This window comes from Equus przewalskii, chromosome 11 (assembly GCF_037783145.1).
Source record: "Equus przewalskii isolate Varuska chromosome 11, EquPr2, whole genome shotgun sequence".
NCBI classification, from domain to species: domain Eukaryota; kingdom Metazoa; phylum Chordata; class Mammalia; order Perissodactyla; family Equidae; genus Equus; species Equus przewalskii.
This window is the reverse complement of record NC_091841.1, coordinates 18,243,506-18,268,994: the sequence shown is the minus strand read 5'-3', so window position 1 is coordinate 18,268,994 and position 25,489 is coordinate 18,243,506. Positions and strand designations below refer to the sequence as shown.

The 25,489-nt window shown below is 38.4% G+C and overlaps 1 long non-coding RNA gene across 1 annotated transcript in view; it reads left to right on the top strand.

The window, feature by feature from the left end:
• Positions 1-24,850, top strand: part of LOC139074354 (uncharacterized) — a 75,393-nt gene extending 50,543 nt beyond the window's left edge. Inside the window, exons 3-5 of the long non-coding RNA XR_011523877.1 lie at positions 13,303-13,434; positions 23,933-23,972; positions 24,641-24,850. This is a non-coding gene — a long non-coding RNA (uncharacterized lncRNA). The remainder of the gene's footprint in view (positions 1-13,302; positions 13,435-23,932; positions 23,973-24,640) is intronic.
• The last annotated feature ends 639 nt before the right edge of the window (positions 24,851-25,489 follow it).

The window sequence follows — 25,489 nt, the reverse complement described above, 5'->3', positions numbered from 1 at the left end:
CATTTGATTTAAAAGAATTTCCTAATAGATTAAGTTGTGAAATCTCCTTGAAAGACCTGCACAAATGGGTTCTGTTAACATTCTTGGGCAAGTACATTCCTGCTGAAGGAAGGAGAGGAAACAGTGCCAACATTTATTGAGTGTATCCTATGTACAAGGGGCTCTCTGTGCCAACTTATAATAATCATCTTGGTTCTGTGAGATTCTATCACTTATGCTGCACAGATAGTGACACCAGTTTCTGAGTGGAGAAATGTCTTGCCCCCAAAGCTTCACTAAATAGTGGAGCAGGAATTTGAACTCAACACTATGTGAATCTAAAGCCATGAAGCTGTAAAGGTCCACTCCAGCCTTAACATGTAAAATTCTTTTTCTGAAAGGCCTCTCAAGAGAGGAGTGATTTCAGATTGTCTTGGCATGATGTTAAAATCAGTTTGTTTCTGCTGGGCAGATGGTAATAGTATCTCCTCCTCTTAAATTTTAACCACATGAGTCATTTTGCCTCTGGCTCCAACCTACCTCTCCAGGCTTACCTTTCACCTTATGCACCATCTTGTCCACTGGAATTCTCCCCATTCAATAAACATTCCATATCCTTGTATGGATCTGAAACTTTGCACATACTGTTCCATTTGCCTTGACTGCCTCCTTCCATTTTCTCTACATAACAGCTCTTCCTCACCCTTCAAGATTCAGATGATATATTGCCTCTCCTAACTCACTCGGGAAAGTTATTCATGATCCCCTCTGGCTCCCATGACACTTTGTTTCTAAAGCTTTTCAAATTATGTTGTAAGGAATCTGTGTATTCACTCCCTTCTCTAGTGGTCTTTGAATTTTTTGAAGACTGGGACCATGTACTATTGATTAAATAGACCTACTGTCTATCCCTGTGCCTGCAATATGGCATATGCTTGATTAGATGTCTTTGAATAAGGGAAACAGTGAATGAGTAGGTTAAATAGAGTTTCTCCAACAAGGAGAAAGTCGGAATCATCAAAATGTTGGGCTCAGAGGAAACAGATCTTAAGTACCACCATCCCTGCCCTACCCTCAGCATCTCTATTTTCTGACCTTTTTGCTACTTTAGCATTTCCCATTTTCATCTGTTAGCCTTCTGATTCACTTCTCAACCATCATCTCTACTCCTTGACCTACATAGAAATTTCTATCATAGCTTATCTTCAAACTGGTTATTTCCAAAACAGTATCAAACAGGAAAGATGTGATTATAACTTTGCTTTCACAAATAGCTTGAAAATCTGGCTAAATTGTTGCTGTTATTTAATGGGGCATGGAGTGATGCACTTTACCATAAAAGCAGTATGATACTAGTGGAAGAGAAAAGCATGTAAAGTCAGAAGGCCTGACACAAAATCCTGCCTTTACAACCTAAGTACTCTACACAAGTTGTGCCCTCTATGCTGCAGGCTGTCAGCCAAGACGGTGCATATGGGCTGAAATCCAGTGGACATTCTGTTTGCCAAATCTTGTGCTGCAACCACCCAGAATGTACCTTGATAACTCACACTAAGGTACAGTATAGGGTAGCAGGCAAGTAGGCTGTTTTATATTGTGTAAATTACTTAATTTCTCAAGCCTTGAACTTTTTTTCTGTATGTGGATAATAATACCCAGTCTACTAATGGGTTTATTAATTCCTTCATTCATTGATTCAATCCTTCTAAAACCTTATTGAGGATCCAGTCTAGTGGCTAAGAACTTAAACCTTGGAATCAGACATCAATACATGACCACATTTTTATGTTATCATTATTTAGCATTTCATCTGAGGTGGGTTGACATTTTCCAAAATTCAGAAAAGAAAATACCAATGGAAAATACATGTATATAATCTTAAAAAGGACAACTAGAATACAGTCCTTGATTCACTCACCTAAATAAGGCTCACCAGACTATTCACTACCCAATCGTAGATACCCATTCCACATCGTTGGGTAATTTCTCTTCTTCTCACATTTCTTAGATCTCATCTACTCCAAGGCAATGTTTAGAACAAGCCTCCTCATATTTGGGGTAAAGCACGAATTATGAATAGGACAATTTGTGGGGAGAATGCAGTCTGCCCTTGTCTTGGGAGAGAGCCACTTTGAAGTGGAGAATGTTTACATGAAGTCACCCAGATTCCCCTTTACCCACATGGATAAGCAGAGGGTTATTTTTCTACTGCAATACATTCTATTCTTTGGGAGCTTCCATTATTTTAAAGCTCTTCCTTATACTGGGGTTTCTTTTCTAAATTCTTTCAGCTGGACTGCAACCCAAACTCTCTCTCTCTCTCTCCACTCTCCCTTCCAAACCTTCTCATCCTCCTGGATTCTCACTCCTGTAATGGATATCACCATGTAGTTACCTAAGCCAGATATCCATATGTCAGTTTAGACTCCTTCATCTTGTTTGTTCATTCAGTCACTCATCCAATATTATAAATTGTGTCTCCTAGACATCTGTGGCACTTACCCTCTCTTCTCCCATTCCTGATGTCAAGGCATTGTTCAGACCTTTAACATGTTCCCTGGACTGCTTCCTTCATTTTTTGACCAATTCTTCTCGATTTCATCCTTCACTTAAATACTAGGCTGGCCTTTCTGAAAGGCAGCGTATCCTCATGGCCCATTTTCACCTGTTAGCACTTTGGCACACAGATGATAGTGAAATATAGTAATGGACTCTTGAAACTGACACAATGTTATAAGCCAATATGACCTCAATAAAATAGCTTAAAGGCAAAAAAAAAAATATGCACCCAAATTTTTCTAACAAAAATGCAATTGTTGTATATACGTTATTATATCCTACTTTAAAAAAAAGACTTTGATTAACTTCAATTATTTCTGGTAAAAACAAAAAAAGTACTTGTGGCTATTCATTTCTATGTATTTCCTGTCATCAAATGCTTTGTAATCCACAATTTAATAATTGCAAAATAACCCATCATACGGATATATTGTGACCTATATAATCATTTATTCTTGGAATTATAGGTTGTTTCTGGCTTTTCTGGGGTGAGCTCTTCCAGGTGGGAAGACCTGTTCTAGATTCTAGTTATTAGCACTGGGCCGTTGGTTTCAAAGCATATAATTTGAAAACAATCAGATAAGTCATATGTGTAATAATAGGAGCTGAAATGCCAATTTTGTTTTATGCACTTATTTTTCTTCGTAAAGTTCTCCTGAGAAAATTACAACTCCCAGCTCAGAAGAACTAAGTAATGATAAAACACAAGAAATGCATTTTTTGAGTGTTTAATCTGTGCCAAGCACCAAAGGGAGCACTCTCTTTGATCTCCGCTGACTTTTACAAATATACTGAGATGAAGGTATTATTAGTCCCACTTTCCAGATATAGGAGCTGAGCCTCCAAGAGCTTCGGCAACCTCCTCAGGACATTCCTAGTAAGTGTTGGAGCCCAGATGCAAACCAGGCCTGTTTCATTCCCAAGCCTGTACTCTTAATCAGTAGGATGGAATCCTAAAATGGGTTTTAGAATGCCTGACTAAATGAACGAATAAATGAAGGACCCTTTGGTACAGACTCGGTATTATTATTCACATTTTATATGGATGATGGAGGCTTGGAGAATAGTTTCTGTGTGAATAAGGAAAGTGTGCCCCTTTCAGGCAGGTGCAGCCATGGGTCCAGTGCTGGCAAAGAGAGGCCATACTTTCATCCATGTTTTCTTTTCAGGGTAGAACCTATAAATACCTCTTAAGTTCTAGAGTAAGCATTGGACCTCAGGTCCTCTGACTTTATGTTCTGTCCCCCTTCACTAGACAGCATGCTGCTTCTCCACTCCTCAAGGACCCCTCTGTGCCCAATCAGATGTCACCAAATGTAATCATATTTCTAAGCTGGTGGTAAACAGGAAGTAAAAGAATCACATCCTCAGGCTATGGATGCCCATGATATGAGTAATAATTACCACAATTTACTAAAGATTTATTAAGTGTCTGACATTATGCTAAGTACTTTATAAGCGTTAGTCTTATTTACCATATGCCAGTTAGATGGGGAAAGTAATTCTCATTTTGCAGATGATGAAACTGAGATCCAGAGCATTTCAATAATTTTCCCAGGTTCACATAACCGATTCCAAAGCTCAGGCTCACCATACTCTGAGTCGTCCTGGAGTATGGTGCTTGTCAGAATTCTCCTGATACCTTCCCATTCTTCTTGAGCCTTCTTCTTTTGGGGCATATTTTCTACGAACATTTTTGGATTTAATTCCTTAACGTCTAAGGTACAAGGCTGACCATTCTCAGAATTTTCATTCTAAAGCTATGAATCCTAAGGTGTCATGGCTATTTTTCTCTAAGGTTCTGATGATTTCTATTTTATTAATCTATTTCTCCTTGTTGACTAGAATTGAAGAATCCTGGTCTTTTCCTAAGTTTTGGGAGATAAAAGTTATTAGCAAATTACAGATTTATCAGCTGAGCTGCCTCAAGATGTGTAAGTCTATCAGTTATTTTCATGGTGGTTGAAGTTCCATGTCTTTGCCATCATATCCTCTGAGATAATTCTCTAACTTGTGTTACAAAAGCATTATCCATGTTATCTCTGAGTTGTGGGAATGAGGGGGCGGGCTAGATAGGGATCTGTAGTGTTTTTTTTTCATTTTATTTTTGTTAATCTCCCCCTTAATATTTTTGCAGAAATACTTTCCATCTTGCTTCTTCTACCCTCAGTTGTCTGGATTCCTACACAGCAAGCATCTTCCTGACACACACAATACTCCCATCCCTTGTTCCAAACTCATGCTCACTTTCCCAATAAGAGGATGAACTTTGTTTAAAATACGTCAGATGTGACAAAAGTGGTGAGGATTTAGCAAGGTATGTTTATAAAGGAATTCATTTGATTGTGGAATCAATACAGGAAGTTAGGAGAAGAAGAACTTGGTCAGAGATGGGAGATGAGAAATTGGGGGGAAAATGTTGATTGCATCAGAAGACAAAATTTTGTTTACTTTGCAAATTTGCCAGTTGATTCCTTATTATGTTATTATTAGTATAGTACCATTCACAGAGTGATGCTTAGTGTATTTATCTTTTCAATCCTATGCTTTGAAACCAATTGGAGAACTTATATAATAAACTGTGAAACAACAAGGACAACAAAGTAAAAACCCATAGGTTTAAGTTTCTGCTCCATCACTTATTAATTTTCTGATCTTGGGTTAGTGATTCAGCTCCTCTTATTCTTATTCTCTGTTTCTTTCTCTGTACAATGTGCAGATAAGAACTCCTAATTGGGATAAAACAAAATTCATTATAGAATATTTTAAAAGGGATTTCTAAATGAATTTAAGGGTTTCAGAGACCTCCCTATCGAATATTAAATGAAATTTTATTTGATAAGGTCTCAGCTATAAAAGGCTTTATGGTCAAAAACCTACCTCATTTCAAAATTTACCACTATTATTTGCTGGTTATGTGATACGGTATTTGCTTCTTTGAACACTGATTTTCTCATCTGTAATATGGGGATAATATCCACCTTCCTCATGGTGAGGGTTAAGAGAGGTGATGCATTTGAATGTGTCTAGGGTATTCTAGGCATCCAATAAATGTTATAGGTTTTTTTTTTTCCTTAGCCATTTTGTTGGGGAAGGCTGATGAGGAGAAGTAGTGAAGAAAAGTGGAAAGACTAGAATTTAAGAAAGATAAAGTTTTTGAATCTGATATCTACTGCTAGGTGACCTTGGACCAGTCAATTAACCTCTCTGATTTTAATTTCTTCTATAAAAGTGTGTTATATTACCTGTATTGCACTGTTTGAGCTACAGGATGCAAGACAGCTCTGCAGGTCTAAAAGCCTATGCCATTGTAGATTTTCATCATTTTTATGAACAACATTTTGACGCCTAAGAGATGAATTACTGTCTGTCCTTTAGACATTCAAATATTAAGCATCTGAGAAATTTCTACCTGTATGCTGACATATTTTTCTGGATTTTATTCACCTATTTGTAATGTTCTTCTTCCATTTCAAAACAAACAAACACACAAAAAACACCAAGAACAAAACAAAACTCAAATACTCAAACATAGTATCCACCATCCACCTCTGAGTTCATCCCAAACCCGGTGCAGATAATAGGTAGACCTTGAGGCTTAATTTGCTTGCAAATTCTTGGTGGATAGTGATGCTGAAAAATTGGCTTTCGAGAAGAGGAGCGATTGTGGAGCTTGAACATGTTCTTGAAATACTTTTGGGAAGAGAACCAAGGTCCCAGCCATCCAGCAACTGGAAGAGAGAAAGGGCAGAGCTTTGAGTTTATTACCATGGCATCTGCCCTGGCATAGTGGTTGAGGACCTGCTGCCCACCTGGATGTCTGTCAGCCCAGCCAGGAACATCGAAGACCTAGTGATTGATCACCAGCCATTGCTCGACCTCCTGTTTGTGTCTCTGCATCTCCTGCCAGCTGTACATGTTGAGGATTTTTCTGGGCATGTCCCACTTCTCATTTGCCTCCTGCTTTACAGAAGCGTCAGTTTCTCAGTTGCTACTGGCTTCCAATTCCCCTGATGCTTCTCACCTCGGTAGGGCTGACTCTTTCTTACAAGGCTCCCACTGCCCTCATGTTTTTCTTCAAACTTCATCATCATTGAACCCCTGGGATTTCTGAGTTGACTCATGAAATTTCTAATCCTTACCTCTGATTGTAACAAAATGACCCTTTTCCTATACTTTTATCCCATTGCAGTATGATGCCTACACAAAACACTCTTTAGCTTAGTTGTCTCTTCATAAACCTGAGAGCAAACACTTTCTCAGCCTCTAACTTCTCTATCTGTCCTGAGTCTTTTTCCCCTGATGGAGGCTGGAGCACCATTTTTCTTGGATGTTAGACAACATTTCTCTCTTGACTACTCCTCTCCTTCTTGGCTGATTTCTTAGTAGCCTCCTCCTTCATCATTGAATGTCCTATAGTGTAGAGCTGGGGCCAATGACAGTTGGACTGAATGTTGTGGCCTGCCCCTGGGAAGAGAGGCTAGGCTAGGGTCACATGACTCCCCTTCTCTGCATCCTGGCTAGATTGGGTTCACCAGCTGTCTGGCATGCGTGGGAGTGGAGAAATTTAGATTTGCCAATTCAACATAATAGGGCTTTTAAACTTGTTTAAAAATATTTTTTAAGGAAAGATTTTGTTTTATCAAAAAAAAAATCTATGATAAACCATTTTCTCTCGTTTATTTCCCTTTGAAAGCCAACTAAATCTGTCAAATGACTAAAGGTAATAGAAATCGACATTTGTTGGAACACATTATGATTTACAGAAACCTCGTCACATGTTTATCTGATTTAATTCTCACATTGATCTCTTCAGGGAAGTGCTATTACTGCCCATTTTCCAGTTGAGAAAAGACAGGCTGAAAAACTCAGGTAACTGCCAGAGTCACTGTGTCAGTGAATAGTAAACTGGGGTGTGAAATCAGATTTTCTGATTCTACATCACAAATTCTTTTCACTGTATTCTCCAAACCTAGAGTCTGGACATATACATGTAATAATAACTTGACTCAGTGGTTGAAAAGAGCTAGAAGAAGACATTCCAGGGTGGGAGTGGGGGTGCAGGGTGAGGGACAGATCTTAATTTTAAGAAAACAGTGAGCATGAAATAATAGAAAAAGCCCTTTCTTCTATTTGGGAATCAGCCCTCACTAAATCAGTAATTCAGCCCAAGATATAGGTACTAAGGGTTTTATTCCAGTGATATTTATAATTATTAAAAATCAGAAATGGACTAAATGTCCAACAGTAAGAAAGACAGCTAATTTATTGTGTATATATTGAACATTATACACATATTAAAAACAAACTTCTTATAGGATTTTTAATGGTAGGCACTAACACTTGTAAAATAAATGAAAAAATTAGTAGTCAAAATTCTATTTACTCAAAAGTATATGGTCGGGGGGAAAATGTTGGCATTAGTTCTCTTTAGATTATACTATTAGTGAAGTTTTTTCTTCATTATGGCATTTTCCAAAATTTATACAAGTGAATATACGTTATTTTTATAATTTAGAAAGACCAGGTTTTTTTTAATAGGGGGCCAAAGAAAAAAAGAAAAAGCAGGGATTTTGGAGCCAGATGTGTCTGGGATCCTATTTCAGCTCTATTACTTATTAACTAAGTAAATTCCCTTACTTCTTTGGGCTTTAGTTTTCCCATCTGTAAAATGAAAGAGTAAGCACAACACTCAGGATTACAGTGAATTAACATAAGTGCTATGCTATTTACAGAAACCCTCAGTAGTGTCCATGATTTCTGGATGGGAGTTTCACAAATCCAATATACATATATTTGGTACATTTGGTAGGTTAAATACTAAAATTCAAGATAGCTCTGTAATTTCAGTGTAAGTGAAGTTTGAGGGCAACAATCTGGCTGGAAGTTTGCTGGGGGCAGGGTAGGGGCTTGTCTAGGGGAGATGGCTGGCACCTTATCTAATCTTGAGGTAATGTCATCTGGTCATATCACACAATGCAGACACACTGGTGGGAAGTCTGTGTGTGTGTTGAGGGAGATAGCTAAAGACCTTCACATCCATCCTCTGGTGTTACCATTGGCAACATTTAGTTCATAGCAGGGGCTCTGTAATTGTTATTTTCCTGTCTATGCCTGCATGGATACCAACTAGACTATCAAGATGGCTATCCATTCCTTTATTTATTTATTTATTTGAGGAAAACTGGCCCTGAGCTAACATCCATGCCCATCTTCCTCTACTTTATATGTGGAACGCCTACCACAGCATGGTGTGCCAAGCAGTGCCATGTCTGCACCCGGGATCGGAAGCAGCGAACCCTGGGCCGTGGAAGCGGAACGTGTGCACTTAACCGCTGCGCCACCGGCCGGCCTATCCATTCTTTTAAAACATTTGTACCTATTTCATTTTGGAGGCAGGGAGGTTCTTTAAAATACTGGAAACTTCATAAACTTTAGAGCCAGAAATGTCTAAGTATTCTTGCACAAGATTCTTATTATCTATGTACCTCAGCTTTCTTATTTTTTAAAAAGGGGTGAACAAAAGCAATAACCATAAATTTGTAGACAGGACTAAATTATATTATATATGGCAAGAACCTAGTCTAGTGTCTAGTCAATGGAGTAACTCAATAGATGTAGCGGCCACCAGTATTATTACTGTACGTATGTAATTTTTTCCTCAGAAATGTAGTTACACGCGTCTGTTGGTAATTCTCTCACCTCCCCAGGCTTCACTTCAATTTCCTTTTTTTTTTAAAATAACTTAAATGACCATTGCTATTAAGGCCCAGGAGCCTGATCATTTCGACAAAGTTTGTTTGAAAAGCACCCCAGGTAGCTACTGGTGCTTTGGCTTTGAAGAGTCTCATGGTTCCAGTGTAGACATTCAGGAAGGACTGCTTTAGTCACAGGGACTCCCAGCACCCAGCTGGTCTCCTGACAGCTGCCAATTGGCTGGCCTGGTCCTGCCATGAGCAGGATTCAAATGGGGCAGCCTAGCCTCATATTCTTACCACCTCATCACAACCACTTACTCTTGTGGTCTCAGCTACTGCCTTAGCTCATGCAGAGAATGGAGAAAGGGAGACCTAATCCTGAAAGGAAAACACAAACACCCAAGATTTTCTATGTTCAATTTGTCAAAGAAGAGATGAGAATGGCTAGACAACAGAGCAGGGAGTTAAATTCTAAAGTCCAGGAGCACAGCAGTTTTGCCTAGTTGATTCCTCACTCTATTTGTAGAGACTGTCTTAGGATTAAGTCCTCACTAAATATTTGTTAAATCAGTGAATAAAGGCATGAATGGATGAGCAGAAAGATGGGACCAAGTTTGAGCTTTGCCAGTGACCTTTAGCTGTTCTTTCAGGTGCATTTCTAGAGAGAAAGAGTGAAGAGAAGAGACATTTGTCAAGCTTTTTCATGCCTCTGTCATATTGACTTACCTCATTTTACTTAGTTCTCACCATAGTGGTATATGATAAGTATTATTAGCTCCTTTTCTTAGGCAGGGGAAATCAGACAGCGAGATTAAATATTGTGTCAGGGATTAGATTGCTCAAAAGTGGTGGAATGGAGATGATCTCTTAAAATTTTTCTCCTAAGGACTCTCTAATATTCAAGGAAAATAAATGCATGCACTGGTGGTCAAGCTTCAAGTAACTTCAAATTACTGGTTAATTCAGTTTTGTTGTAAAACTTCATGGCAATTTTGATTCCTGTTCAGTAATATCCAGGATAGTCTCATCTCAATTTTGGAAGATACTATAGGTTTACTGCTTGGTTTCATGAGACACTTGCTCATGGTCCCCAGGACGATGAGCCTTGCATAATGTCATTCAGTCTCTAGGACATGGAGGCCACATCTAGAGGTACTTAACACCCTTCTCACATATCCACTGTGGATGCCTGGGGTCAAATTTCTGGGCAAATGTTATTGTAACATGCTATTTCTCGAAATAGACTCCATCACACAAGTGAAGTTTTGATTCTTTTCTCTCCTATTTCTTATCTTTTTATTCTCTACTCCTTCACCTTGTCCTCTCTCTCTTTCTTTTCCTCTCCTCCTCCCTCTTTTCTTCATTATCCTTTTTTCTTCCTTTCTGTGGACCTTTCAGAGATTAGTAAACTATGTCCCCTTCATCATGTCTCTTCAAGTGAAGAGAAAACTATCACTGTGTTTCTCAAGAACTCAAGGGTACTTCCCCTAAGTGCATCTGTAAAAAGTCTATATGTGTGTGTGTGTATTTCAAAGTGAAGATTGAAGATTTAACTGACCAGAGTAAGCTTCTCTGCAGGCAAAATCTAGACAGGTCTTTGTGTGTGAAGATAGGAATCCATTATGGTGATTCATATGGTAGATGGAGGCTTGTTGACAATGTAAATTAAAATAAATTTATTGGTTATTTTGAATTCAACATTTTTTACCTCATTTTCAGCACCTTTATTATATCAGCCCTGAATATAGAATTAGAAACTTACTAATTAAGATAAATACTATGCATCTTCTAATTATTATAGCAAAACCACTTGCCTTTTTGTAAGAATTAAAGATGGCAAAATTTGACTTTCTGACAAAATGGAGCAGGAAGGTTGTCTGTGTTAAAGAGTTAATGAAAATTCAGAAAGAACTTGTGGATGATCAGAGTGAGATTTTATTGATCAACGATCATTGCATCTCTTGGATCTCTTGGCTCTAAAGAGAGAAGAAATCTTATTATTACCAGAGAGTTTTTTAAGCTCATAGTTCACAGCTATTTAAGAAGAAAATTACTAGGTTCAATTTTCTTCCCAAATGTTTATGCTTTTAAATCTGGAACCTTGGAGCTTGCCCCATGGCCCAGTGATAAAGTGCGCTCAGTCTGCTTCTGCAGCCAAGGGTTTCCCTGGTTTGAATCCTGGGCAGAGACATGGCACCACTCATCAAGCCATGCTGAGGTGGCATCCCACATGCCACAAATGGAACGACTCACAACTAAAAGATACACAACTATGTACCGGGGGGCTGTGGGAGAAAAAGGAAAAAAAATAATTAAAAAAAAAATAGAGGAATTCTTTACTGGGGCCGGCCTGGTGGTGCAGCAAAGTCCACATGTTCTGCTTCAGCGGTCCAGGGTTTGCCGGTTCGGATCCCTGATGTGGACATGGGACCGCTTGTCTAGCCATGCTGTGGTAGGTGTCCCACGTATAAAGTCGAGGAAGATGTGCACAGATGACAACTCAGGGCCATTCTTCCTCAGCAAAAAGAGGAGGATTGGCAGAAGATGTTAGCTCAGGGCTAATCTTCCTCAAAAATAAATAAGTAAATAAATAAATAAATAAAATAAATAAATCTGGAACCTACATAAAAGTTTCAAGAATAGACAAGTGAATACTCTTACATCTACCGTCTAGATTCATCAATTGTCAGAATTTTACCACATTTGCTTTATTTCTTTCACACTGCATGTGTAAGGACACCTGTATCTTTCTATCTATCAATCTATATCCATCTATTTACCTATGTACATAGCTATCTATTCATCTATGTATCTAATTTATTTGTTTGAGTAAGGACTCATGGGTTCTTTTAAAATCAATGGACTTTTATCCATTTCTATTATTATTCATCTTGCAAATTTTACCAATTATGGTCAAAGGAAGCCCTGTCAAACTGACTTCTTATTCTTTTCATATATCCTCATGAGCTTTTGAGAAAATCCTTATTTCCTGGCATACAAAGATGTACCAGGTTCACTTTTCCTGCCCCTTCCGTGGAATCAGCCATTTGGTTTATATTAACCGGAAATTTTATTTAGAAACCAAGATCTTGGAGTGACTGGAAAATCTCCACAACTTGACTGTGCCTATGCTTCCAGAGAATTCCTCGTGGTCCCAATGTGTCCAGAGAGGATTACAATATGTTGCACAAGTGATGAAGTCACTTTAGGCCAATAAATGTCTTTATCGGGCCAGTCCAGAAAAATGGGACCAATTTATAGCACAGAATCCTCCTACTTCCTTTATTACAGTCTCTCTTTTGGCATTTTTATCTGTAGTAACGAAAGAAAAATCCAGTGTCAGAGCGGGAAGAGACACCTAGTTTCATATTGCTTTATGAGAGAAAACTGATGATCAGAGAGGGCAAGTGAGTAGTCCTAACTTACACAGCAAGTGAGTGGGAAATAGGGGCACTGTGCACCCTTCTTATGGGTTGTTGTGAGGAGTAAGGAAATGCATGTAGCTCAATGTATGGCATAATGGAAGAATCACTAAATGTTAACTGCTAAAAATAGTTTTGTGTAACAAAATGCTCAAGAGTAATGAGAGTGACTGCCACAAAATGATGCTGGGGCATCCTCTGTCATTTTATTTTCTCTGTAACAAGTAAACTCTGAGGTTCTTATGCCATATAATGGCAAGGGGTAGCAATAAAAGTGCTTGATTTGGGATGTTCTTGCCAACATTTAGTGTCTGGAACTACTTTTATCAGAATAATGTTAAAGAACAATTACAACAAAAAACTAGAAAAGCATTATGTTCCAGCCTATATGAAATCATTATGGCTTTCCAAGGGTCAAAGAATTCAAAGTCATCAAGCAAATTATCACGTGGATTTAAGACTGAACTTTTGCCACCACTCCCTTTTAATCCTATATTTTCCGTACCTCCCAGATTAAACACTCAAGATGACAAATACATTTAGCTAACATTTATGGAGTTTCTACTCTTGGCTATGTTCTTCACATCTGTTATTTGTTTCTTCTTCACAATAGACAGGTAGGTATTTTCACTCCTATCTTACAGATGAGGAAATTGAACATCTGAGAGGTTAAGCACCTAATTCTGGGTCATATATTTAGCAAGAGACTGAAGAAGTGGGATTTGATTCCTGGCCTGTATGAATCCAAGAAACTCTGCTAATTTTATCATAGGCAAGTAAGTATGAATAGTGTTAAATATTCATAGCTAGCGTGTTTGAGTGATATGGGATTTGCCAATCATTTCAGTTGGTTGTAAGAGTCCTTATTTTGCTCCTTTTTGGCCTTTGTAATTCCAATCTAGTAAAAGGAATTTCCCTCACTAATTATAGTATAGGTTTTTAGGAAGACCTTTTGAAAGGCTAAAGGGAACACTATAGTGACATCATGTTCATTAGTTTATTTATCCAACAAATATTTGCAAAGCTCCTTTTACAAGCTGGCTGTTGAGGATACCGAAAAGACCTAGACAAAATACTAATGCTTAAGTGTTTTTATTCAATGTGCGAGAGAAACATTTATAGGTTGTTATCATATCATAGAAAAGAGAGGGCCCAAAATGTCTTTGGGAATTCAGGGAAGACTTGGTGGAAGTGACCCTAAGGTGAGGTTTGAAGAATGAAAAGGTCCTAAACAGACTTTTTGGAACTGGAGATTCCTAAATGAAAGATTTGCCCTGCAAAGCTAGTACTGGGACACTGTCACTGCCTTCTAGCCTACTCAGGGATGGCCCCAAGATGAGGGGCTTCCTCCACATAGAGATGAAGGGCAAGTGGAGAAATATTGGCTATAACACAGCCTATTCTCTTGTGTTCTGTCCCACCTCCAATAGAACATTCTTGGTATTTCTCTGACCATGAATTCATTTTCCTCTGTCTCCAAATAACCGCAAGTCCATTAAAAAAATGTTTCATTCTATATCCTCAAGCTACCTTCCTTTCTTTTCCTTCACTCTTGCCAAATTCTTGAATGCAGAGTTTTTAGTACTGATACTGTTCTGAAGGACGCACTCAGTTCCGTGTAAACTGGCTTCTAGCCCCATCAAACACAGAAACGTCTCCACTGGGTTACCACGACTGCTTAGTTGCTCAAACCAGGAGCAACTAAGGTTGCTGAGGTTGAGCTCAGTATTCAACCTCTTCATCTTGTAGCATTTGACCCAGTTCAGCAGCCCACTCTTTCTTCTTCTGGCTCCTCGATACTGAACTCTCTTAGATCTTTGCCTTCTCCAGTCATTCATCAGCTTCTCCTCCTGTCAGGTGAACATTTGCTAAGATTCTGCCTCCTTCGCAAATACCTTCTCTCCTTGTGCAAGAGCATTGACTCTCATTCTTCAGGACAATGGTGTATCAGGTCTCTACCTCTAGTTTTGATCTTTTACTATGGCTCTAAATCATATTTGGCAATCTGGTGAAGCCTATAGAATTATTCTTGCAAAGGTTTTTTTAAACACAAAAAACAGAATACATAATATTATTAAAAAGTTCAAGTATATTAGAAGTATGATTAAAGGTCTGAGGATCCTTCTGCTCTGTCCAACAGAACTTTCTGCCATGATGGCAATGTTCTATATCTGTGCTGTCCAAGACAGTAGGCACTAGCCATACATGCCTATTGATGACTTGAAGTGTGGCTAGTGTTGAAATGTGGTTACTGAGACTAAATTTTTAATTTCATTGAATTCATTCAAATTTAAATATAAATAGCCACATGTAGCTAGTGGCTAGTTCATTGGATAAGTGTAGATCTAAATATTTCTTTCCTCATATCTGCTAGATAACAGTTAGCAAATTATACTCAATCTGCCTCAACACTAATTGAACTGTATTCTAAAACAGCCTATCATCCTGACATCTCTTTTAATATTAATGCATTATTCATCACCAGAAATCAATTTTGGTGATTGAGTTTGTTCCACCCTCTTACATGTCATTTTCGCCTAAATATAGTAAATATTTATTAAATATTCACTCTGTCTCAGGCATTGTGTTAACTCATTTATGTACCTTATCAAATTGTATAGAAAGTATGATGTAGTAACTGTTGTTTGTTACAATTTGTAATAGATTAGAGAAGTAACATAACTTAACTTACATGCTATCATACTCATATCATTAATTGACAGACCCAGTTGTTTCTAGGTGTATTAAAAATACCTATTTTTCACATAAGGTCAACCAGACACACTAGGAAGTCAGGTTCTTTGCAATTGGCTGGAATTTGTTGATTTCTGGATGATACTATGAATTAAACATATGGCAATCAGAAGCTCCGGGTGGCAGTTATCTTTGTCTTTAAAAAGTAAAAACTGGAAAGAGAAATTTGCCTTTCAAAGAAGATGACAATTATTGATAGAATGTTTGATTGTGGAATCCCTACTTATTTAGGTATAAAGATAAACTGGTTTATTTTCTTTAATGACTGCTACCTCCCATGCTCTTTGGGACCTCCCTTTCCAGGTGGACAGTGAGTTTCCTTAATATGATCACAATCAGATGACTTAGCTATGCTGTCATTTTAGTTATTAAAACCACCTCATTTGGGTCACTAAAGCAAGGCACTTTCCATTTTAAAAGTCTTATATTTTGAAAGTCTCCAAGTTAAAAGATCTCACATGCTTTCCTGATGGGAATGTAAAATGGTGCAGACCCATTTGAAAACAGTTTTGCAGATTCTTATAAAGGTGCATGTACACTTATCATATGAATGATGCAGCAGCTGCACTCCTGGGTATTTGTCCTAGAGAAATGAGCACTTAGTTTCACATAAAAGCTGAACACAAAAGTTTATAGCAGCTTTACTTACCATACCCCAAACTGGAAACCACCCAGATGTCCTTCAACAAGGAGATGGTTAAACAAGCTGCAGTACATACTTAGAATGGAATAGTATTCATCAATGAGAAGGAATAAATTATTGAAATATACACCAACTTGGATGACTCTCAAGGGCATTATACTAAGTGGAAATAAAGAAAAAAAAACCCTCAAAATGCTATATACTGTATGATTCCATTTACGTAACATTATTGAGGTGAGAAAACTATAGTGATAGAGAACAGATCAGTGGTAACCAGATATGAGTGCTGGGGTAAGGATGTGACTATTGACAGGTAACATGAGAGAGATTTTTGTTGTGGTGATGGAACGGTTCTGTATCTTGATTGTGGTGATGATTGAATCTACACATGTGATAAAACTTTATAGAACTGTACACCGAAACAAACAAATAGACAAAAGGATTGCATACAAATGCTGGTGAAACCTGAATAGTGTCTGTAGCTGACTTGAAAGTATTGCATCATAGTCAGTATTCTGGTTTTGACTATGTACTATGGTTACGTAACACGTCATTATCTGGAGAAGGAGAAGCTACGTGAAGGGTACATGGGAAACTATAATTTTTGCAACTTTTGTGAGTCTCAAATCTTTTAGAATAGGAAGCTGTTAAAAAATCAACCTCATATTCAGTGTAAAGCTTTTCCCACCCTGCCCAAAGACCTTGCACGTGTTGATCTAGTGACTGGAGGTGCTTTCCTCTCTATTCCTTCTGATGTTGGAGTGGGAGGTGAGAATAGAAATAAGAAGCTTCTATTCATAGCTGCTCTTAGTGAATTAGCTTCTCTGTCTTTGTTGTAAATACTGTTCCCTTATGTCAGAGTTTCCCAACCTTAGCAGTATTGACCTTTTGGGTCAGATAATTCTGTATTACTAGAGGTGAAGGGGTGGTGGTGCTGTGCTGAGCATTGCAGGATGTTCAATAGCATTCCTGGCCTCTAACCACCAGATGTAGATAGCAGGCTCCCCCAGCTTCCCCTGCTAAGTAATGACAGTCAAACTGTCTCTAGATATTTGCCAATTGTTCACTGGGGGACAAAATCACCCCTGGTAGAGAATCACTGCCTAGATCCTCACTCTCACAAGGGCAAGGATGGTGTGGATGGATGAGGCTCCCACAGGCCTCATCGAGGAAAGAAAATTCAACTCCAAATAACTCTTGGGCTTTTGGCTACAACTTCTAGCTGACTCATTGCTGTTGATAAAATGCTGTCCCTACACTGTGGTGGTGGCAGGAAGCATGCAACCACCAACTTTTTCTTCCTGCCTGAGTCTCTCTAGGGCTTACTGGATTGCTCTTCTCCCCTGAAAGAGCTGTAATTGCCTATTTAGGCCAGGCCATGACACCACATTAGGTTAACCAAAAATAAAATATTTGTAAATATAGTGCTATGGAGGGAAATAATACATGGCTCAGGCCCATCTTCTCCAAAAAGCCTTCACCACCTGGTATAGCTTTACCCTTTAACTCCCTCTGATATCTGTAGTATACTCCATTCATTTGGCATATAGCCAAGGTGACTTGGATTGCTAATTACTTAATGAACTATGTCTAGCATACCAACTGAAACAAAGATTATAAAATATCCAATGGCCCTAAAGCAATGAACCTGAGAGAGCCCATAGTTCAACTCCCTGATTTAATTGGTTAGGTCCTGAGAGATTGGGACTCACCCAATGTCACATATAGAATAAGTTATAGAACCAGGCGGGACCCAAGGTCTATAACCCAGAGTCAATGGCCTTTTAATAAAGCATTTCCCAAAGGTAAGGATGTTTGACCCTTATATATTGGATATATAACATGGCAGTTGAGTGTTAACTATGGACCCAGATAGATACGAGTTCACATTTTAGTTCCACAGTTAAACCTGCTATGTGACCTTGGAAAAATAGTCTCCTCTCAGAATCTTATCTATAACATGGAGATTATGATAGAACCTAATTCATAGATATATTGATGAGAGTTTACTGAAATTATCTATGTAAAATGCTTAGCACAGTACTTGAACTATAGCCAACAGTTTGTCATCCTCATTCTTATCTTCATCATCATCATCACAGCAAATATTTTGGAGCTTAGGAAACTCTTTTACATGCACTTAATCTTCTTTGCATGTAGGTGTTAGAGACATTTTATAGATGAGAGAACAAGTACAGAAAGACACTTGACTAAATTCACACATCCTGTTAACATGAAAACACAAACATAGGTCTTCTGACTCCAAAACTCAAGCTTCTCCTGCAAAGCTTCCTACATGCCAGCAATTAAGTGGTCATCACTGGATGAATGGATCAAGAAGACATGGTGTATATATATATATAATGGAATATCACTCATCCACAAAAAATGATGAAATCTTGCCATTTTTGACAACATGTTGGACGTTGAGGGTATTATGCTAAGTGAAATAACTCAGACGGAGAAACACAAATTCCGTACCTTTTCCCTCATGCTTGGAAGTTAAAATAACAAACACATAGATGCAGAGAACTGATTGGCAGTTATCAGCGGTGAAAGGCAATGGAGGGGACCAAAAGGGTAAAGGCACACATGTGTATGGTGACAGATGGCAACTAGACTTTTGGAGGTGAACACGATGCTGACTATACAGAAGTTTAAATATAATGATGCACACCTGAAATGTGTATATATGTGTGTGTGTGTGTGTGTGTGTGTGTTTAAAGTTATGCACTATAGAGACCAATGCTACCTCAATAAAAAAGTTAAAAATAAAGATTTTTGTATTTCATGGCTATCCTGGGACTTTGCATTTATATGATAGGTGTTAAATATATTCTGGGTCAATTCTACTATTGTTTCTTGTCTGTTGATCCCCTCCTCAAAATACATTTAGCTAAGAATTCTTAGAGGGTGGGTTCTTATTTCAGATATCTTAATAAGCCACACACATATGATTTGGAGCTGAACCCCTGATTTGTTTTTCACAAATACTCATTGATGCAGACCATGCTATAGTATGCAAAGGAGACGTGATGGGAACTCTGATATGTAGGCAGCCTATTATCTCTATGCAAAGGTCAGAAAGAGTCCCAAATGAGAGCATAGGTAAGCCAGGTGGAGAGGGGCAGGAAAAGATTGCCAGACCAGGATGCATTAAATGCCCTTTTCTATTTTGATTCTGGGCAAAAAAGCATACCAAACCAAACAACAACAGAGCAAAGAGGAGAACACAAAAGGAAGATTGTGGGGGTATCTGCAGGTAGACAAAGTGATTGAAGAAAAGTGTACTTTTACCATAAGATTAATAAAAATGGCTTGGTTCTTTATTTTTGTTGGTGCATCACAGGTAATAACAACAACTCTTTTTTAATGAGGTTTTGACAAGGAGTTTAATTTTATATAACTTTTTTGTTATTTTTCAACGAAAACTTCCTCTGAGGCTTGAGCCACAGATATAAAAAAGGCTGTTGGAGGAACTGAAAATGAAGGCTGGTGTGCCTGGAGTTGTTAAGTGAGAGTGTGACAGTGCATGGAAAGAGTTAAAGAGGTGACAGGTGCAAGATCACACCTATACTTCGATGGGGTTTGGATTTTATTTGAAGTACAGCTGGCCACAATTAAAATGTTTTAAGTAGTTAAGGAACATGATATACTTTGAGATTTTAAAAGATCATTCATTCTGGATGCGGAGTAGAAAGAGGTTAGTGAACACTATAAGTTCAGAGTCCAGTTGGGGAGATTTTGTATAGTCCAGGTCTAAGAGGTGATGGTGGACTGGATAAGAGGAGTGATCATTGAAATTGAGAGATTGCACAACTGAATTAATTCTTCAGGATTCTTCTCTGATATGTTGCTTTTCTAACCAGGAAAAAACATAAAATTGAATTTTAAAAAGGCCCAGTGTTCTAGGTGTTAAGTTCCCACACACTCTTCCAATCCACCTTCATATCAGTTTGTCAATTTGCATTCACTCTCCAAGGCTCATGTCTAATGCCTTTTCCTCATCTCACTCTTCCCTTACCCCAAGATTAATTTCATCACATGCTCTTGTAACACCTAGATCTCTTCATTCATGAAGTTTTTCACAACCATGATTAAATTATGCATTGGTTAATGAATTATTTAATATGCATCTCCCAGTGTAGACCAGAAACTCCTTGTGGACAGGACATGCATCTATCCTATTCATTTCTGTATACACAGAGCCTAGAATAATGTCTTTCACATTATAAAATAGGATGGGTAGGTGAATATACGATGGGGTGGTTTACAAGTATCTGGTTTATCTTACAGTGAGTCAGAGAAGTCTTTTTATTTTAAATAGTAGAGAAAAGGATAGATGATAGTTTGGGTTTCAGAAGAGAATAAAATGAAAGAAAAGCTCAATCTTTCCCATAAAAGAAAGGTGAATACACCTGCCACAAAACAGTTCAGTGTGTTTGTCTCCCACCACTTGGCAACAGAAAAAGAGATTATTCAAATATAGTTGAAGATGATGTTGTTGCTCTGAACCAGGTAAAAGAACAAATGATCTGTGGAGTAGCTCCTTGTATATTAGAGCCTCACCTCCTGATGATTTTGTTTACCCCTCCCACAAGGCACAGAACAAATCTGGAGCCCTCTGGATGGATGCTTACTATGGAATGCGGAAACATGATGCAGAATCTCAGACTTAATATGCACATAATTGCATCTCTGAAGGGGGTTGGTGAATGTGCAAGAGTTCTTTCCTGTTTAACTGTGAGCACCATTGTCATCACTGAGTGTGCCAGAGTGTGAATTCTGAGGACACATGATAACCTCCTTCTCTGAAGTGTTTCTCTGCAAATAAGAAGCAGAGGAAACACAAAGTGGCTTTGGGCCGGGTGACAACAGGGAAATGGGAGCCAATGTTTTCATTTTTTCAATAGAATCTTGAACTTAGTTTTACCAATATACCTTGGTCAGATTACCTTGGTCACCAGGCATAAATTGAGGGAGCAGGTAAAGATTTACTGATGAAGAAGGCATTGCAGAAGTTGGCTAAATGACAGACCTCGAATGAGGTACTTTGGAAAATAGTGAAATTGTTTTTAGATGAGAATAATGTATTTAAGAAGTTCCTAGTGAAGGACAAATTTTTGCTTAGTCCTCTTTCAAATGGGTGAATTTCATTTTCTTTAAAAATTGAGTATAATTAACATTAAAGTCTCTTTAAATATTTCAATATTCACTTTAGATTTTCACTATTTCACATGCATTTGTGTAATTAATGTGTATAGATATATATTTTCTCTCCGATTTATAAAACCTCTTAAAGGAGCTTTCCACATCCAGGCCCAAAAGTAACTGATCAAGCAGGTTAAGGTTCAACATTTAAAGATCACTGGTCTTCTGCTAAAAATTACTCTGTCCCTGAGCATAAGCCTTGTTTGCCTAGTCTCCACCCACCAGAGAAGAGCTATGGTACCTCGTTATTGAGTGACCCTAAAGAAAAAAAGAGGTTTTTTTCTATAATGTAGACCCAAGGCTCTGTCAATGCACTTTTCAGGCTTGGCATCGAATTACACATGTCTTAAGATGAGAAAGTTTCAATACTAGAAGAATGAGTGGACAGTCTGAGTACTATAAAGATATCTAGTGTCTGTTCTTTTGCTCATCCATTCATGGGAGCATGTTACAGCTGACCTTAGGATGCAGGGAGGGAATGCACAACAGCACAAGCTTCCATCCCGGGCTCCAAGTGAGTCAGCATTATGGATTTCTCTGTTGTCTAATATTCTACCAGGGAGCATTTCATTGCCTTACGCCACAGACTGCAATATATTCTTTTTGTTTGTTTGTTTCATAATTAAATCTCTGGGTTCAGAAACAAAGACCTGGTGGCAGAAAGGAGTATGATGACTTGAAAGTAGCCATGGGGGCTGAAGCAGAGGGCACAAGGGCCAGAGTGGTACAAGGTGCAGCAATATAGGACAATACATTAAATTGGTCCCCAGTTGTGGGGAGTTAGCCATGCATGTCAAACCTAAGAAAATAACAACTAGTTGCCTGGGAGAATTGGACATTGAAATAGTAATAATATCAAAAAACACATCAAATAGAGAAATTGGGCAGAGGATGAAAAGGGAAAAAAGGCTTTCTTGACTTCCTGATTCTCATAATAAAGCCATGCATCACCTAATGATGTTTCAATCAATAATGGACTGCATATGCAACAGTGGTCCCATAAAACTTTGATGGAGCTGAAAAATTCCTATCACCTAGTGATGTGATTGCTGTCAAAACATTGTAGCACATGTTACACACATGTTTATGATGATGCTGGTAGAAACAAAACTACTGCTCTGACAGTCAAATAAGAGTATAGCCTGTACCATTATGTACAGTACATAATGCTTGGTAACGATACTAAACGACTATGTTACTGGTTTACATATTTACTATACTATACTTTTATCCTTATTTTAGAATGTACTCTTTCTACTTATAAAAAAAGTTTACTTTAAAATAATACTCCGGGTTATACCAGCAGCAGCCTCATATATATCATGTTGCCTAAGTGCAATAGGCTATGCCATATAGCCTAGGTGTGTAGTACACCATACCATCTGAGTTTGCATGAGTACACTCTATTATGTTCACACAATGGTGAAATCAGCTAACGACACACTTCTTAGGATATATCCCTGTCACTAAGTGATGCAGGTCTGTATAAGCCCTGGATGGATCTGGCAAGAGCCCACATTTCTCCTGCTGGTGGATCTATAAACAATTTCTCCTGCCTAAAATAAAGATTGCAAGTGGGAGTGTTGTATATTGGTTGGTTTTCTCTGTCTTATCTTGTCCAACATGTAGAGATGCTCAAGCATCGTTTGTTCTCCTAGAAATAGCATCATTTGTTCTCTAGAAACAGCAACCAGAGCTCTCCCTGGGCAAACTTATGACTTCCAAGGCATTCCTTCCTTGGTGTCAAGACAGGCCAACTTTGTAGTTCCACAAATGGAGTAGGTTATGTACAAGTAAATAAACTTGGGAGATTTAGACACATGATGCAGGGGAAATGTGAAATCAGTTCAAAAATGTACTTGGTGAGAATAAAGATGTATGATGGAGTAAATTTGTACTTGCTGTTTGCTAGTCAATAAAACAGTCACTTTCCTGAATTTAATAACTCAACTGCTTTCTCTCTCTCACTCTGCAGCGACTGGTATTTGCACTTGGTGATGCATATGACTGCATTTCCATTACTTGTTCAATAAAATACTCAGAGGATAAGAAGGAAACCCTCTTACTTCCACAACTTCCCAGACCACTCAGCACTGAGTTAGAATTTAGATAATCCTTCCTCCACGTCATTTGATTTCTGCCCTCTGTACTATAGGGTTCTGATCTATGGTTGTACAAAGGAAGATAGCTTAATCAGCGAACCTTCTACTACTTTAAGGTAAATGACTCTTGAGAGTTATGTTACACCTCTACTTAAAATTCTTCAATGGATTCCCATGGCTCTGGTTGGACCAACCCTGATGATTTCCAACTGACTTTCCCTGCATTAGCCCTTCCCTATGCACCCTGCCCTGCCTTGTACTATTCCGGCCCTTGCTTCCTCTACTTCAGCTCCAAAGGCTTCTTTCAAATCATCAAACTCCCTTCTGCCACAGGGTCTTTGCTCCTGAACCCAGTGTCTCAACTGCTCTCTCATTCTTCCTACCCTCGCTCCTTCTCACCTGGTTAGCTGCTACTCACCTGCACATCTCAACACCATTATCACACCTCCGGGAATCTTCCCCACTAAGTCAAGGCCTCCTGTTATATGCTGTGTAGCAATTATTACAGATGTAATTTTACATTTATTTGTATTATTGCTTAATTAATCTCTTTGTCTTCCACAGAAGCCCTCAACAACCTTAAGGACAGGGACTGCCTGACATGGTAAAGACACTCAATAGAGATGTGCAGATGGAAGGAAGGAAAAACGGAAGGAAGGAAGGAAGGCAGGGAGGGAGGAGAGAAGGGAGAGAGTGAGGTAGGGAGGGATGAAGAGAAAGAGAGGGGGAGGGATGAAGGAAGGAATAGATCTATCTGAATATAATTCACTCTAATTAGATACAAAGGTAATTTTTGTCAATTATATGAAAAGCACTTTTATATTCTAACTATGAATTATTAAAATACTTACCAATACTTAAGACTATCTACTGAACAATAAGAAATGAGCAACACCCTTCATGGGCATTATTCCATTTAATCCTTATAACAGCCCCATGGGGCAAGCTCTGTAATTAATCTTATTTTGTAGATGAAAAGCTTGGGGCTTAGGGAGGACAAGTAACTTGCTTGATGTCACAGGTAGGAAATGAAGGAAAAGTTTTCAGACTCAGGGATGACTGACTGCGTAGTCAATGATTATTAATTTCCATGCCAGGAAATTCAAAATAAAGGTGAATTAAGAGACATTAGAAGAGAAGGGCAATCACTTCTCAGCTTTTGGGCAAAGATCAAGTGCAGAAGACATGGTCAGTTGGCATTTGTGGAATATCTTTAATAGTTTCCCAGAAGCTGATGGAATAAGTATTAACATAGTTATCTTTCCATCTCAGCAAGAACAGATGCCTGGGGAGGGGAAAGTGAGAGGAGCCTATGACAGGCACAGCAGCAACTTAGAAAGAGTTCCTGATGACTAACTTCTACTCAACAATCCTGAAAGAGTATGCAGCTCAGAGAAATTTCACTTGGGAGGAGTCACGGTGAGATTTAACCTTCCAGAAAGGACAGGAACTGCATTAAACATGGAAGAAAATTATAAGAAATAGTTTTGAGATTTTGTGGTGACTTAGCATGAATTCAAACAAAGAGAAATTCACCTCTGCTGTGGCTATTTTCATGAGGTCGTCCTGGACCCTGTGTCCTCTAAGACTTCACTCCTCTTGTTCAAATTAGGCTGTGAGAAATTGTGTGCATATTTAGTTCAACATTAAGGAAGGGTGACTGGATTAGAAGTCAGGAACCTAGATTCAAATTTCTACTCCGTCACTGAATACTCTGCAATGAAATTGTCAAGGTCATTTATACAATTCCTACCTCAATCTGTAAAATTGATATGGGACATGATATTACCCGACCTCTGTGCATCAAAGCATATTTTGGACGATCAAATGAAGTAGGGCAAGTGGAACAGTTTCATAAGCTGAGAACGCTCTTTCAGACGCTGGCGATTATTATTATTATTATTATTATTATTATTATTATTATATGAGGGTTCCTCCCATTCTAGAGCCACCAAAAGTAAGAATGGCCATGGATTCACACAGACACAAAATATGGAAAGAGACTCAATGATTTGAACAATGACAGGAGCACTTTTCCACAGATGAGAGGCTAATGAGTCACAGGGGAAAAAATAATTTCTCCTGTTCCAACAAGTAACACCCACGGTCACGCTGCATGTC